Source organism: Gavia stellata, chromosome 11 (assembly GCF_030936135.1).
Source record: "Gavia stellata isolate bGavSte3 chromosome 11, bGavSte3.hap2, whole genome shotgun sequence".
Lineage (NCBI taxonomy): Eukaryota > Metazoa > Chordata > Aves > Gaviiformes > Gaviidae > Gavia > Gavia stellata.
In genome coordinates this window covers 21,256,349-21,272,301 of record NC_082604.1, presented here as the reverse complement: position 1 = coordinate 21,272,301, position 15,953 = coordinate 21,256,349, and positions in this window count along the sequence as shown.

The window sequence follows — 15,953 nt, the reverse complement described above, 5'->3', positions numbered from 1 at the left end:
AGTGCATTCAGTTAGTTTCAGCTAATTCTATTAAATGTATTTTTGGAGCCTGAGACAAAGAATATCTGTTTAAAGCAAAGGGCGAGCACAGACTCTGGTGGTGTAAAGTCCTTTCTCTACTTTCTGTGACAGATAAACCTTTATAGACAAAAAAACACAACTAGTTTTGAGATCATAGGATGCCATGCATGTTCCACTTAAACTTTAGTACATTACTGCATCTTAGATTCCTGTTTGCAATAAACTGTATGTAAGAATTAGTGGGTGGAATTTAAGTGAAATCATGAAAGTTCTAGACTAGGGATTTATAGGGATGTTTCCTGTTCCTTTTATTTGGAACTGAAGAATGTTATGATGTACCAAGGGTATGTCTCTTGGATTTTTTTAACTTTATTAGTTTTCTTATATTCCTTTCCTATACTGTCTTCTCTTTATTTACTACTCTGCACATCTGAGAGTTTTCTAGGCCACTGATTGACGACTTCCACGTCTATTTACATATGCAGTAAAGACCCAGTTCTTGACTGAAGATTCTGTGTGCTTCTGTGCCACCTGATCTGTGAAAGCAGAGCAGTATTTTTATGTTAGCCTTGTATATGTGTATAAAAATAATTTTACCAGGAAAATAATGTCTGACTGGCAATCTTCACTTCAAAGGTCATATTTAGCATTAATGCTATGCTTTTTCAATTTAGAATATTAAGGAAGGATAACTTTATGGGCAATAGCAAAACAAAGACTTTTTATCATGTTGATGCAAGCTTTCTGTGTGTTGTGGAAATGTGCTAATTATAACATGGCACTACTTTCCGAACTTAACCTTGCAGATACATGTGCTTAATCCGGTACTGTCAGTAAAATACTTTTGAATCTCATGGGAGATGGTACAGCTGTGTGAAGAGCTCTTGAAATATTTGGCCTCTTCTAGGATTTATGTTTGCTGTGTGAAGTGACTAAGATCATCACTGCCCATTTCGTGGTTAGCAAGATGTTTATTAAGAGTTCTATTACTTTTTATTTTTGACATAAAGAATGATGAGAAATTGACTAAGAGTATTAGAATAAATTCCATCATGATTCCGTGGTTGACAGATCTGATAGCATATGATGGCATCTCTTGAGTTAGAAACATGTATGTAGTTGAATTTCATTGATTTATGCACACAGAAAGCATAAATATCCTTGTGCAAAAAATGCTCTTTTACAGTTTAAGGGAGCAAATCCTTCTGAGAACTCTGTTCAATCAGCTATTGTGCTTTAATGTCTCCTATTTCCTGTGCTTGAACATCTCTCTGAGGCTTTTTTCATCGAAGTTTTGCAGTACGGCTTTTCTGATGTCCGTCAGGTCTAACAGGTAGGTGTGACTTTTCTTATGCATGGTGGTAACAGTGCAAGTCAATTAGAAGCATGAAATGGGTGGGCAGCAAATATGGACTAGAGGGAAATTTGGAATCTATTTTGTAAAACAGGTATGCAGATTACTGACTACATAATATATGAAAAAAATGGTGGTATTTGAGAGCCAGGGAAAATTAAAACAATTGACAGAAACTGAATTCATAATCTGAAAGTTTTTCTGCTGTGAAATACATGTGGCAAGGGGCTGAGGTCTCATTTTAGCTTTGTATATATTTTGTAACATTTTTAAGCTGAAATTCTTTTAGAAATCAACATTCTTTTGAGTGTGTTTTCAGTCAAGTACATTTGACTCAATTTATAGAAAAAGCATAGCCTGCATATGCAAGAGAAATGCATGAAGGGATTGGTAGCATACAAAAGTGGTTGAAGGAAATTGTCAAGTCAGTGTAAATTCTGAATGGATTTGTAGCAGAGAGCGAAGTTAAAATGTGTTTGATTTAAAACAGAATAAGCAACATCTTTTTTTGCTTGCTTTCAGGAACTTGCCGTGTAAATTCAGCCTATTGAAGATAAATGAAAAAGAGAAGTTCTCAAATGAAAAGTAGCTGTATTACACAGATTAAATGTTTGGGTGGGAGTGAAAGTAGGAGTTACTGGGTTGGAACAGATTCCTTAAGATCTGTCACATCATACCATTAAAATAAAGAACTAGACATAGTAATTTTAAAGAGATACTGTGTAAAAGTTGGGAGATATTAATGCGGTAAAATGCATTGATGGATTCCAAACTTACGGTCTATTATGCGTATTGTATGTACATAATAACTGTAGATAGCAAAATACTTGCTTTGTGTACTGGATTGCTTGTGACAGGAATGATTACAATATATTATAAAACTTTTTATTCTGTCCCCTCCCTCTGTGTGTTTGTAATTTCTTTAGGTGATTCCTGTAATGGATTGATATTTGATCAAATTTGTCATATAATCAAAGACCTTCATATAGGTCCTGTATTCTTTCATTTTTATGTGCTCATGTTCTTAGCAGCTGCAGTCCTCACGTGAGAAGGCCAAAGGAAGGAGAAATTGCTTCCGTTTCTTTTGTTCTGCCACAGACATCTTAATGGCCACGGGCGACTCACTTCATCTATCTATTCTCCACTGATATCTAGTCTCATACTGAAAGTATTTTGCTGATAAATAAATACTTTAAAAAGTACTTAAACCTATAGATAAGAGGGTTGTATAAATTATCAAGATTTTTGATACAGCAGGGTATAAAACTGCAGTTCTTTTCCACAGATAGGCATTTTATTCTAGATATTTTGGTTACTACCTGGTTCCTACACTATCTTATCTGGGCATTTCACTATTTATACCTGTACTTGCAGTGCCCTATCCTCCCATTTTATTGTGGGGTCCTTGGACGTAGAAACCAGTTTTTTCTTAGGGTATCACAAAACTTCTGAGGAGAGCAGTGAATTGAACTCAGGTATCTTAGCACTGAATTCTGATCCAGTCTTCCAGGGACAGCCCGTCTCAGGCTCCCTGTGAGGTATTGAAATGTCTTTGCTGACAGTAGGTTGTGCAGCCTTATATGGACAATCTGTGGAGTTCCTTGCCCCAACTCCATTATTTTCAAAGGCTAAAGTGTCAGTATTCTTCTTGCCAATGATGGCTGTACATCCCTTTGCATGAGAGATGCTGTCATGCAAAAGGATTTTTTAAGTCTTGCAGGAGCCTCCCACAAGAGTGAAATGGGAAAGAATGATACAAGTTGGGGTGGTAAGTCCCATTTGTTCTATGTTGCAAAGGAGTAAGGAACTGAGAAGAAACATGAAGCCTGGATTTTCTGCAATGCAGAATTGCATCTGTATATATGCATCTAAAAGTATATCTGAATTTTACAGCAGTATCTATCACTTGTTCTTCCATTCCTTTAATGTTTTACAAATTGTATCAAGGAACAAAAACATTTTTTAAAACCCTTTTTTAAGGAAAGAAGAAGAGATAGGCTTTTTTAAATTAATGTGAAGATTATCATAGATATTTAACAAAGCCTGGGAATTCCAAAGTATAGACAGCCATTGTCTTGTCTTAACCCAGCGGTGTGAGTAAAGGCTACAGTGTCAGCCTTAACTTTGAATTTTCCTGGCTTCTGTCACTTCATGTCACAACCTTAACATTATTAATACACTTTTTTTTGTTGAGGAACAATAGCTAAAAATGTATTTTGACTAGTAAAATTAAGAAGATGACATGTAAGTCATAGAAGTTCACTGTGCAATAGCAGTGTGTGTCATTTTTTTTTTTAATACAAGTGTAATTTTGAGTACTGCTATCTATAGCTACAGAAATATCACCACCTCCCGCCTTTTGGCAAGAAATTATACTTTAAGTTATATATAGACTACACAATGAGAGAGGGAAGAACTTTTAGCTGAGCATTATACTGTAGTACAGAGCAGGAACTATATATAGCACTTATGTCATCACAGCAAGGTTGCTTTTTGGCAAAAATACAAAAAATAAAACAGCAGAGACATACATTACTGCTGGTACACAGTCATTAGAGATAAATGAAGACGGTTATAGAAGCAGCTCATTACAGGGGATCCTATCTTAAGTGATAACAATTGAACCTGAGCAATGTGATTTTGACCACTAGGACCTGTTTTGCTAACTCTCTCAAATTCTTCTCATTAATCTCATTTTAACTGAGATTGAGCCCTGTGAGAGGGATACACACTTTAACCTTAACTAACCAAAGGAGTAGTACTTTTGGCTACTTCTTCCTTGAGTATTGCAGCTATTCAGGCCTGTTGGCAAGCCTCATATACTTCCCCCTAAGGAGGCAGTAATTGAATCCATTAGCAAACAAAAGAAGGAGAATGAAGAAGAAATCTAGTAGCTCAGGATGGCTGCTACCTTCTTCAGCTCTAAGATGGTCTCTGTCCTTTCTGTCTTCTCTCCCTTTGCTCAATTCAGCATCAAGAGGAGGAAGAAGCAGCTTGAGTGCTGAAACTGCAGCTTCCATGCACCTTCGGGAGGGATAAATATGACTATGGGAAAAACTATACAGCTCTGAGGGCTGGGTGAAGATGGGTAATTGGGAAAGGGAGAAATCAGGCTGTTTCTGGGCAGGAAGATGGGCAGACATTAATGGCAAACACAGAATACAGGATTTACAATGGTTTTTTGAACTCCAAAACCCAAATAGCCTGCAACTGCAGGTCTGTTAGGAGCTTGTGCAGAGCTCAGTTAAAACACGATAGTTGGACAATGTTAATTATGCATTCTTCTTACAGAAGCATAGCTGCTTGGCAAAAGCAAGAATAACCCATTATAACCTGGATTTTTGTTTTAATTGAGTTTTTCAACTTTGTGGGCTAGTTGAGCTACAATATAGAAAAACTGAGTCAAGTCCTGGAAGTCAGTTCTGTCCTGTCCTGGTCCTATCAGCATTCAGCAGAACTTGCAAGATAACGTCTGTGTGTAACAACTGTTTTCCAGCTGGTTAATTTGTGTAAGTCTAACTCTCAATTCCACTTATAGTCAGTGAGTAAATTCTCATGTAAGGTTCAGGACCTGATCTACCCTCTCCCAAGTTAGGGCTTTCCCCTGCTATGGAAATACAATCCCCTTTGCTGAATCATGATGTGTTTGCAAAATGGGGCAATTTAAATTTAAAAGAGTTGTACTGCCAGCTAGCATATTGCTAGGTGATTATAGGCCCTTCTTCTGGGATATTAGAGTGCAAACCTCCTCAAACAAATGATGACTACTTTTACAAAATACTGGACAGTGCGCTAATGGCTGAAATACCATGTAAAAATGAGCATTACCACCTCTAGCACCATCTTGTATTTTCCCTTAAAATGAAAGGGGAGGAGGGTCTCTTGAGCTCCATCACAAAGTACAGTGACCATCCTGTAGGTATGTTAGTCACTCTCTGAACATGTTATTGGCTGGACTGTTTGGAGATTTAACCAGAAAGTTATTTAGGCAGGATCCTTATTAGGCCTGCTGTAGAATAAAAGATCTCCTGCCCTGATTTTCTTTGTGAGGGATAAGGGGTGATTTGCCAAGCTTGGGGCAATTCTTCTGTAGATTTTAGTTGGCTGGCAGTTAAATTACAAGCAATCCCTCTCGGGGATTTGGTTCTTCTGTGGATCTGGACCATAGTACTTGGTTGTGGTGTGGTTTTGTGTTTGGGTTTTTTTGTTGTTGTTGTTGTTGTTTGGGTTTGTTCTCTAAGACACAAATTCACAATATTTATATGCTTAATTCATATTTTCTTATGGGACATGGCTTAATGGGCATGGTGGTGGTTTTTTTGGTTGATGGTTGGACTTGATGATCTTACAGGTCTTTTCCAACCTTAGTGATTCTGTGAACTTTGTAGGTCTGGTCCCAAAAGCCTGATCCTGCACAAATCATGACTTATCATAGTACTGATCCTGAATTCAGTGGAGTCTTACTTCATCTGTGGAGTAGAATAAGGTTACATACAATGTAGATAGTCTGTCCTGAATATGAGATCAAGAATCACCATGGTTACTTACCTGGTATTTTGCGTGCCCTCTCTCATGTTTTTTCTATGTATGCTTTTTCCAATACTGAAGACTGATCCTAAATCTACAGTGTAAACTAATTTTCTTTGTGAAATAGTGGCAGGAACCTTTTGAATGTTTATTGCTTTGCAGCAGTGATGTATCCATTAGTAACAGGAAGCAGTGTCTGATACGATGTGCTGGAATGCATGTGCATGCTTCTTAACCTGTACACATCTGCTTGTAAATGAGGATTGTTTGCTTTATTAATGTAAAATAGTTATTGTTTGCAATGCCATTTCCCTTTTATTATGGGACTGTACATTTCCTACAACAGTGGCAGCCTGCTATCTGGATGTTAAGTTTTGCATAACTGCAGGTAGGAGTTTCTATTTTGTACTCACAGAGAGAGTGTTTCAGGATTTAAGTCATGAAGCTTCATTCTCTTTGGTGGTCCCATTTATAAGCTGGTCTTCCTGCTGTCTGTCACTTAGCAATTCAGTGCTTTTAGTGACTGCTGAATGGCAAAGTATTAGCAGTATAATCCAACTCCACAAATATATATATATATAAAAACATTTTAAGAATAAACAATAAAGAATCAAACATAAGATGTTTCTTTTTTCAAGTGGAATAAATATTCTTGTTCATCAAATATATGCTGCTGTTTCTTGATCATGTCACAGGAGCAATGAGGGGTGGGCAAACAGCCATGTGAGTTTGTCATTATGTAGAGTAGATTGCTCAGCAGTTAAGTTACTAGTAGACCAAGTTCTGCAGAAAAATTTTGATTTCTAACTTCTGTTTAGACACCAAAGCACTCATTAGATCTATGGAACGTTAGGCACCAAATTAGGAGTTAGGAGTTGAACTGCCTTTGTATGTATGGAAGTTAGATCTGTTTCAAGCATTTCTGACAGCGTAGGTGATAAATGTTGCTTTTCTAGTGGCATCTTAGCTTAGTTTCGTGATATGTGGTGGTTGTTAACACATGTGGGATTGTGTGTGACCTTGCTTTTCTGGCCTATAGCCCTGAGGGACAGAGTGATACTGTGGCATATTTTGGGAATTATGCTTCACTGCATACAAATTGATACACTACTGCTACTATTATGTTTTAGTCTACTTAGCTTTCTTACTTGCTGCAGTTAAACCATTGGTTTTATACTACTGCATTTATAATGTAGGCTTATCAGTTTAAAAAAAAAGTAAGGCAGCTAAGAGATTGTAACCATCTAAAAGGGAAGTTAATGGAAGGAAAGTTGTTCAGCTGAAAAATAGAAATTTTTTTTAGGATGCTTTGGAGCAGATTTTGAGCAGTGCTTGGTAAGGAAAGAGGATAGTCATGTAAAATAGAAGGCAGGATTTTTAATAAGGAAAGTAATGATGGAAATCAACCAATAGGAATATGGACAGGTAAAGAATAATTGGAGATCATCTTTAAAGAGCATAAGAGTAAGAATTTTTTGCTCTGTTCATTTCATTCTGTGTTGTGCCTTTTGCTAGGATTTTACACATTAAGATTGCCACGTATTGCTTAGTATTGTTAATACGCGAAATCCTGGCAAAAGGTTGACATTGTAATGGCTCTAAAGGACCCATTTCAATGTAAATCCTAAGGGTCTATCAATGTGCAGGGGATTTATGTGGGTGAGTCCCATTAATGGTAATGGGACTTATGTGCGTAAATCTCTTCTGCATTGATGGGAAAATAGACTCCTTAGTATGCAAAGTCTCATTTGAAATCAAAAAGCATTTGCATAAGATCCATACATAGCATGGTACTCTGTGTTAAAAACAGTATGAAAAAAAGATACTACACCTTAACTACTTCAGTGGATAAATACTAGTGTAAAAATAATATTCTCTATATTATGCATTTTACTTTAAAAAATTGCATCCATACTTACACAATTGTTTCCAACTATTAGAAGCCAAAGTACTTGTATTTTTGCTAATGTGGATGGTTGCTTTTTACATCAGTGTAGTTGAGCAAATTAATTATGTACAGTTGCACAACTTTTGCACTGAGCTCATGTCCCAACTTTCTGCATGAAATATTTCATTTTGAATTACTTGAAGAGTATAAGCAAGAGCCAAGAGATCTTTGCAGTCCCAGTTCTGCTGCAATTCTCAGAGCCTACTGATCTAATAAATACTCTCAAATAAGATTCTTTGTGTTTTGCTTCTATTTGAAATGCCAAACAGTATGCAAAAAAAGTCATTGCATGCTACTGATCCTCAGAATACTCCAACCTTTTATACAACAAGATTTAACTCTGTAATACAAAGTGTCCCCACTGCACGTGTATGTGCAAACTGAATTACATCAGAGCAGAATAAATTAAGCTGTCATATTATGGCAGGAGTCTGAAAATACAGAAAATATGAGGACGGTGCTTTCCAGCAGGTGTCGCTGTTGGCAAATGTAAAATTAAAACTCTACGTTTATCACAGCTTATGTAGAGTTAAAAATATTTTGGAGGAGGCAATGTACTTTTATTTTTTAATCTCCTCCTTGTAATATACAGGTCTTTATTTTGTTAAACTGTTCAGTATATATTGCTTACCTTAGGGAGGCTCAAACGGACATGAATACGTTAAGACAAAATTATAGTATTGCTTGGAGAATATCTGAAATGTTACTGGCCTACTTTGTTCTTTGCTGTCTGGCACCTAGATTTGCAGTGTTATTTTAAAACTAGGTATGAGCATAAACAACTTAATTATTTTGCTATTTCTATGTTTTTGAAGTGAGTCAAGGAGAAGAGTAAGTTGATTTTGCTGATGCAGACAACAAGTGGCCTGCAGAATCATCATTTTTTTAATTGGAGGAGGAGGAACCTGGATGTAGGTAGCTACTTAGGATGAGAGTTTTGAGTATATGTGACTATGCAAGGTTTCGTCTGCTTGAAAGAGGAAAAGCTGTATTATGTCTCGTGTGGTACCTCACCTCAGGAATTGGTATCAATGCTTTCAATGAGACTTCTCTCAGGATGAGGTGCCCTCTAAGGAGAGAGATCAGACTTGAATGTATTTTAATATTAAGGGTATCTGCTTTTTGTCTTCAGGTTGGAAATAACATTTGCCAGTATAGATACGAAATTGTTGAATCTAGGTGTTTTCCTTTATTTTCATGTGAACGATATTAATCTTGCAACCCTTGTCTCATTATCCAGTGCATACTGGATAATTAAGAGTTTCTCTAGGAATCCAGCTTTAAGTAAGCTTTAACAATCATTCCTGAGTGCAATAAACCCCTCCAAAATTCCCTCTTTTCAGTGGATAGAATAAAAGTGTTTTGTGGTTTATATCAGAAACATATTTTTACATATAACATTTTTGTGTATTTGGAGAAGGTGGAGTGTGAATGGCACAGGTGAAAGCAATTTGTCCAGTTTTTCAATGAGTTGATATTTCTAGGTGCATTGACTTTTGTCTTTCCCCTTCTATGTCGTGTAGAATATTAATCTATCCACTTTATAAAGTCCCTAAAAGGGTGCTTTATACATGATGGACCAAGTTCTTACTGAGAATGATGACAGCTATTATGGCATAAAGCCAGATTAATTTTCTTTTCTTTCTTTTTTTTTTTTAACACTGGATAGTATCTCACTACTTCTCTTAAAGTCCTACTGGGAAGTCTGAAATCCAATGGCAGCGAAGAATCTGGATTATATCCCTGTTATAATTACATCACACTCAGTACAGTCACATTAGGAATGAATTAGTATTCCTATGTGTTTTCGAAGGAAAACTTTCCTGGTCCTGTTTATGTGAACAGGTGGTGTAAGTGAAGGGTCTACAGCTGTTACATGGAAGGGGAAAACAGCATGTCTGATTGCAGCACCTGACTGTGCAGGTAAATTGCATCAGAGACCCAGGTATCAGCTGAGTATTGTTCATCCAGCAGCAATTAGCACACCTCAGCTGGGAAGAATTTAGTTTAAAACCAAGCAGCCTTCACAAGTCAACTATTGAAATATGTAGAAAGACAGGGGGAAAATGTGTCCTGAAGCTTTTCAGCTAAATTCATCAAGAGCGTTCTGAGAAGGAGGGATGGCAGAAGGAGCTGTGTTTTGTCTCCAAGCTGAGTTACAAGCCTCAGGAACTGAAGTGAGGGGACTGCTCATGCTGCCTCCTCTCAGCGGTGTGTCTATGGGGTGATGGCCCACTGCACTTGGGGAACAGAAGTGTGGCTGCATTGGAGGAAAGCTCTGTCTCTGTCGGTGTTGCTTTCCTGGTAGCTATGCCTCCAATAGCATCATTTGGGTAATGTACCTGATGCTTTTTTTTTTTTTTTTTAAATGCCTATGAGATACAAATGAGCTCCTTAAGGTAACTTTAAGACTAAAAGAAGACAGAAGCTTTATTAAAGAGTGGTGGTTGTAGAAATAATGTTCTTATAATTGCATTTGGGCTACATACAAACTGCTTGTCTCAGTACTTGTGCATTCAGTAATGGTGCACAATAACATGATTAAATATTTTTATGGGTATATAAAGTCAGAAAAAAGGCAGAATGTTTCAGAATCTGATATCCTTGTAACTTTAGGTTAACAGTTAAAAAATTAAAAAAATTGAACAGATTTATTAAAATGGACAAAAAGTGAAATAACTTTCTGTCTTCTAAAGTCATGAACAATTGAGTATTATAGTTGCTATATCTATGGCTAAGTACAAGCTGAGTGAATGCAATTTTAGCGCTCTGTTCTTACTGTGCTAAATTTACAAGCTCATTTGTTTCCTACAAAGTGATTTTGACAATTAGATGGTTTATGATACTACAATGTAAAAGAAATTCCTCACGTGAAAGCTTTTCATTTGGAATAAGTGCACTTAAAGGAACTAAAAAGTTGTAGCTAAAAAGGCAGTTTCTTGGATTCTACAAATGAGCGGTATTAACTTTCTTAATTTTAATGAGTTTTATGACTCAGTAAATTCTTACTTGCACATGTCATAATGAGACTGGTTCTCTTAGTCCTTATAGGATCTAGCCCTGGACAAATTTGGATGCATGTAATGTTTATATGGGGAAGAAGAATACCTCCTTTTTTCTTTTTTTTTTCTTTTGTGTTTTGTTTTGCCTACTTCCTAAAGACTTTTTTGTTTATTTCATTGCCACCATTAGAAGTTTAGGGCACTTTTTAAATTCATGATCTTAACCCTCTCTTTCTTCAATATTTTATTCTTTGCATTATTAATGTCAATTCTGCAATCAGTATCTGTAGCTCATGGGAGGAGGGGAAGGCAGGGAGTGCAGTGTTATTCTGCTCTGTAGATTTGGCAATGGGATGTGTTTTGAATAATGACTTCAGTAACGAAGTCTTTAGAGAGCATTCCGTTGTGCTTTTTGCAATTTAGAACACAAATGCTGTTGTGTTCGGAAAGGCCCTGTTTGTAGGTACAGAATATAGAAAGAGATACATAGAAGTAGTGAACTGCTGCTGCTTTTAGTGTATTCCGGAATGTCGCGTAATTCTAACCAGGAAAAATGTCGTCTTTTGAAAGCAGAGTCAGCCCTGAAACCATTCTGGAAACATGATAATGGGCCTGAGAAATCTAGACTTTGTGATATTTCAAAAGCAGACGCAATGTGGAAAACTATAAGACATGAGTCTTGATTAATCAGCATAGAAACTAGAAGGGTGATGGGGGGAAAAAGGGGATCTCTAAATGTGATGACTGTGACTTCTGTAGTCCTGGTTTTAACCGATGTTCCCTGCAGTTAGTAATAGAATTGTGTCTTCAGGTGCCTACACTCGGCCTTCCAGGAAGTTGCTGTAGTCAAAGAGGAGTAAGTAATGAGACAGATTGTATATGGTGGGTTGAGAAATCAATACATGAGATTAAAGTATGATTTTATAAAACAAACTGCTGTCTGAATGTATTGTAGGATGGATGAAATTCTGCTAATGCAGAAGAGTACAGAATAATAATCTGATGCAATGGTAACAAATAAATGCATTTCTCCTTTGAGTGGAAATGATAAACCCACAATTATCCTGCAATACAAAACAATCTGTAGGATAAACAAATAAATACTAATATAGTTCTTTATTTTACTTAAGAGAAATTAATTAGGCTTTTCATTTCTACCACCTTTCATGAAGTAAAGCGATAAATGAATAGGCCTTTCACACTTAGCTTCAAATTAAACTGCTTTTTGATTTTAATTTGGAAGAGTTCTCGGTATTGTCAGTCCTTTGTACATTTAATAAGTAGATCATGTATATGGGCTTTTATTAGATACGCTATAATACTGCCAGAAAAAGCATTGTGTGTAACACTTAATAGTTCACTTTTATCAGTCCATAATTTTATATCCAGTTAGCCCCAATATAGATATATAGAGTACAACTCAAGTGAAGAATTGGGTCAACTGAACTTGCTTTCTTCCAGGCTCCTTTTCTAGTCCTACTCCTATGAAAATCTGGTGTAAACATTTTAAGAATGGATTGCTGAGTAGGTGCTACATATATGGTTGCATGGAATATCTACTCTAAATCCTCTAAGCAGTTCTTACAAAGGAAATGAGAATTGTTCTGATTAATAATTCCTAAATTATACATAAGTGTTATCTTGTTTATTCCATAAACAGTCTATTAGTGCATTGAATTGTCCAGTCTTTGCATGTGTCTGTTTTATCAGACCGTGGGGCTCCGTTTTCAAAACTCTGATTGCAAAACCACTGTCCTCTTAATTCTTGGTTCTCAAAAACATGTAGTTCTTTCGTCGTCTTTCTTACCCATAGCATCAGAATTCTGGGTTGCTTGGTGGACTGCTTTCCCTTCTGTATCTGTTTGGTAGCTACTTTGAGAAGCCCTTTCACATTCAGCTTTCTAATGAATAATTTACTTTTCATTGGTTTGTGCATGTGAATGTTTGGAAAGGTTAAATATCATAAACTTCTCATCTAATACAGCACTCAATGTTATCACTTCATGTGGCAATTTTTGTTATGCAACATTAGGGGGCAAAAAATCCTAGTTTAGTGTTAAAAACATGTTAACTGGAGGATAATTTGTATTTCACACGATAAGGTTTTCAGTTGCCTTCTTGATAGTCGGGTTTCTTTAATATTTGTATCTTATTTCTACTTCAGACTACTTATGTGCTTTAATCAAATATAGTGAAAGCAGGCACAATTGGCAAGGTATTTTAAACCAACTCTGTATGTTTTGATACAAGAGGGTCTTGTTTCTGTTATTTTTAAGGTACACTTATGAAAGTACTTTTCAATGCTACTTTCTTCCTTTTCTCTTTTAATAAACCTGTGCACTGAACACATGTGAAAGTAATTCAGTATTTAACTCAAGGGATTTTGCAGGTTGAAAGTGGGACTTCAGTCATTTAGATAAAAGCCAGCCATCACTTCTCATTTCAAGTTGTGATGCTTTACTAGAGAAAAACATGTCATGGTCTGAGTATACTTCACCAGAAAAAAACACCATTTGATGACATTTCAGGAATTCCATGCCCATTCAAATGTTTGAGCCATAAGATGCTTCTGACAAAGCAGGACTTTGTACCTCTTGATTTAACTTGCTACCTCCATTCAAAGTCATATTTGGGACTAGAAACAAAAAAGGGTGAACGCTCCCCTTGCCAATTAGATTAACTTCTGTATTTACAAAGGATTTGCTTTGGTAAAATACCTCTGACCACAACTAGAAAAGATGATGAGGTAAGTGGTGTTACTAAGGTCTTGTTTGAGGAAGGGACTTCACAAGATACAGGGACTACATAGTAGGCACTAATCATAAAACAATGCAGATATCTAAAACCCAGTGTACTATCTGAATGCCTAAAAGCTTAAATCCGCTGACTGAATTGTTTTGAACAGCTTGTGAGTGAAATCATACCTGTTCCTTTTGTCTGAAAACATGGGAGTCACTAAGCAGTGAGGAAATTATGACATCATTTGACTATGTGGGTATGAAAAAAGTAGTTCTAGCTGCCTTGTGCTTTCCTGTAATGGTTACTTTTTTTATGACTGCTCAAATAAGGATTTTGAACCTTGTTGCTTGACTAGCTCTGGATTTGTTGTTCAATATACATATGCACTGATAAAGAAATAGACTGTTCTAACATTCCTTTTGTGTTTTCGGTGTTAGTTGAAATGAGGCCACAACTTGATATGGTAAGGAGAGGAAACATCAGAAATGCTGGTGTTCTAACCCCAGAATCAATTAACGCAAGCAGTCTACAGAGATGGCCCAATGTGTTTATTTAAAAAACAAAACAAAAAACTTGATTAAAAACTGCATTTACACTTATATAAAATTACATATCTTTTTAGTTTCTAGACTTTTGAAAAATTATATAATTTTTTCTTAAAATAGTGCAAACTGTTAACAAATTTAGTAGTTAGTGTTCAAAGACTGTTAAAAACCACTTGAAATAACGTGACAATCTCATCTTTACAGTAATACTAGGTTGTTAATTAACTGAGCTATCCAAATACTGAGATTATAGTTAAAATGGCTCTGAGTAGGAGGTGATAATGATGCACTGCCTGTTTTACAACACATTATGTGCGGTGTGCATTAATTCTGGTTTCTAAAAGAAAAATTTCCATCATATTAAAAAGCTCTTATTTTAAAGAGTAAAATCTTTCTCAGTAAAGCTAACCTTATTAAATACATCTATAATAGATACTACTATATCTGGCAATGAGAAGAATCACAAATGTGTGCTTATAAAGACAAGGTATGCTATTATTAAAAAAAAAAAATCAATGGTAAGAAGCATCACCTCAAACTTAACCAAGTGCCAAAGTCTGTAAATTCTGGTTTGACAAAAATAGTTAAAAATTTATTTCGTTTCCTTATCTCACGTTTATAACGTAGTCCTTAGCTGCACTTGGATATTGATTTATGTAGATACTGGAAATAACTGGAGAGTGGCCATTTATCACGTGACTGTCCAGCAGTGAATGCTGTGGTGCCCACCTTAACTAGTTAAAGCCTTCCTGGGCATGCTTACATGAACTGCAACTGTAGATCTACCATTTTGTAAAGAAAAAATGTGCTTGACATGTAAGAAATGACCACTCTATTTCTGCTGTTTTTGTAAAAACGAAGTTCATGTACAAATGTATTTTCTTTACTCAAGAGCTGTGTGGGGTTTTGTTGTTGTCGTTTGGGTTTTTTCTTTCCTTGAGGAACCCAAGATGTGTATTTTTAAAGAGCTTGTAGGAAAGGGACAAAACCCCCCCGAGAATTTCTTTAAAGCTTGCTATTCTCTTTCCATCCACTTTTTATTCTTTCTATGTTTTCTTTCAGAGCATAGTTATTTAATGAGTTCCAGTAGATTTGATCTTACAAGTCCTAAGTCAAATTTGTTGAGAAATACAAGACAGAATTCTGAATCTGTTTTCTCTCATGTGGCCTCAACATCAGTGTCCATCATACTAAGTAGAAGGGCTTGGTCTTTTTACGCTTCGTATGGGGGGTTTTTTTGGTGGCTTGGAAGTTTGTCTAAGGAGCTCTGGTACTTTGGGAACCTGAGTCTTAAGTTTTATGATGGAGAACTGAATGGGATACTTACCTGGTTTAGAAGATTTCAAATTTGTCTTATTAGATGAGCAGTAAAGACAAATCTTAATCTAGGAAGAGATCAAATAATTTTGTGTGAATAATTGAAAGTAAGGCTTTATTGCTGTCACAGTGAATATTCTGATTTTAGGACAACAGAAGGAGTTGCCAGTGTTGTTGTATCCATCTTTTTAAAGGGCTAAGTAATACTAAAGCAATAAAGGATGTTAAATTTTCTCTTTTCCAGGTATTTTCTGGCACTTGAGAATTGCCAAATAATACAACTTTTTTGCCTCTTTCCAGATGATTGAGAAAGCTTTTTTTCCTTTAGATGTTCATTACACTTGCACTTAGTATTTTCTATCTTAAAAAAGTAAGTTTACTATCTGAAAAATAAGCAGTACATTGGACAATTACTGCTTCATTTTCTAGGTTAAATTGCCAAAAGGGAGGACCTTGACAGAAGGGAGTCCACTCTAGCTGCCATTTGGGTGCCTCCAGTC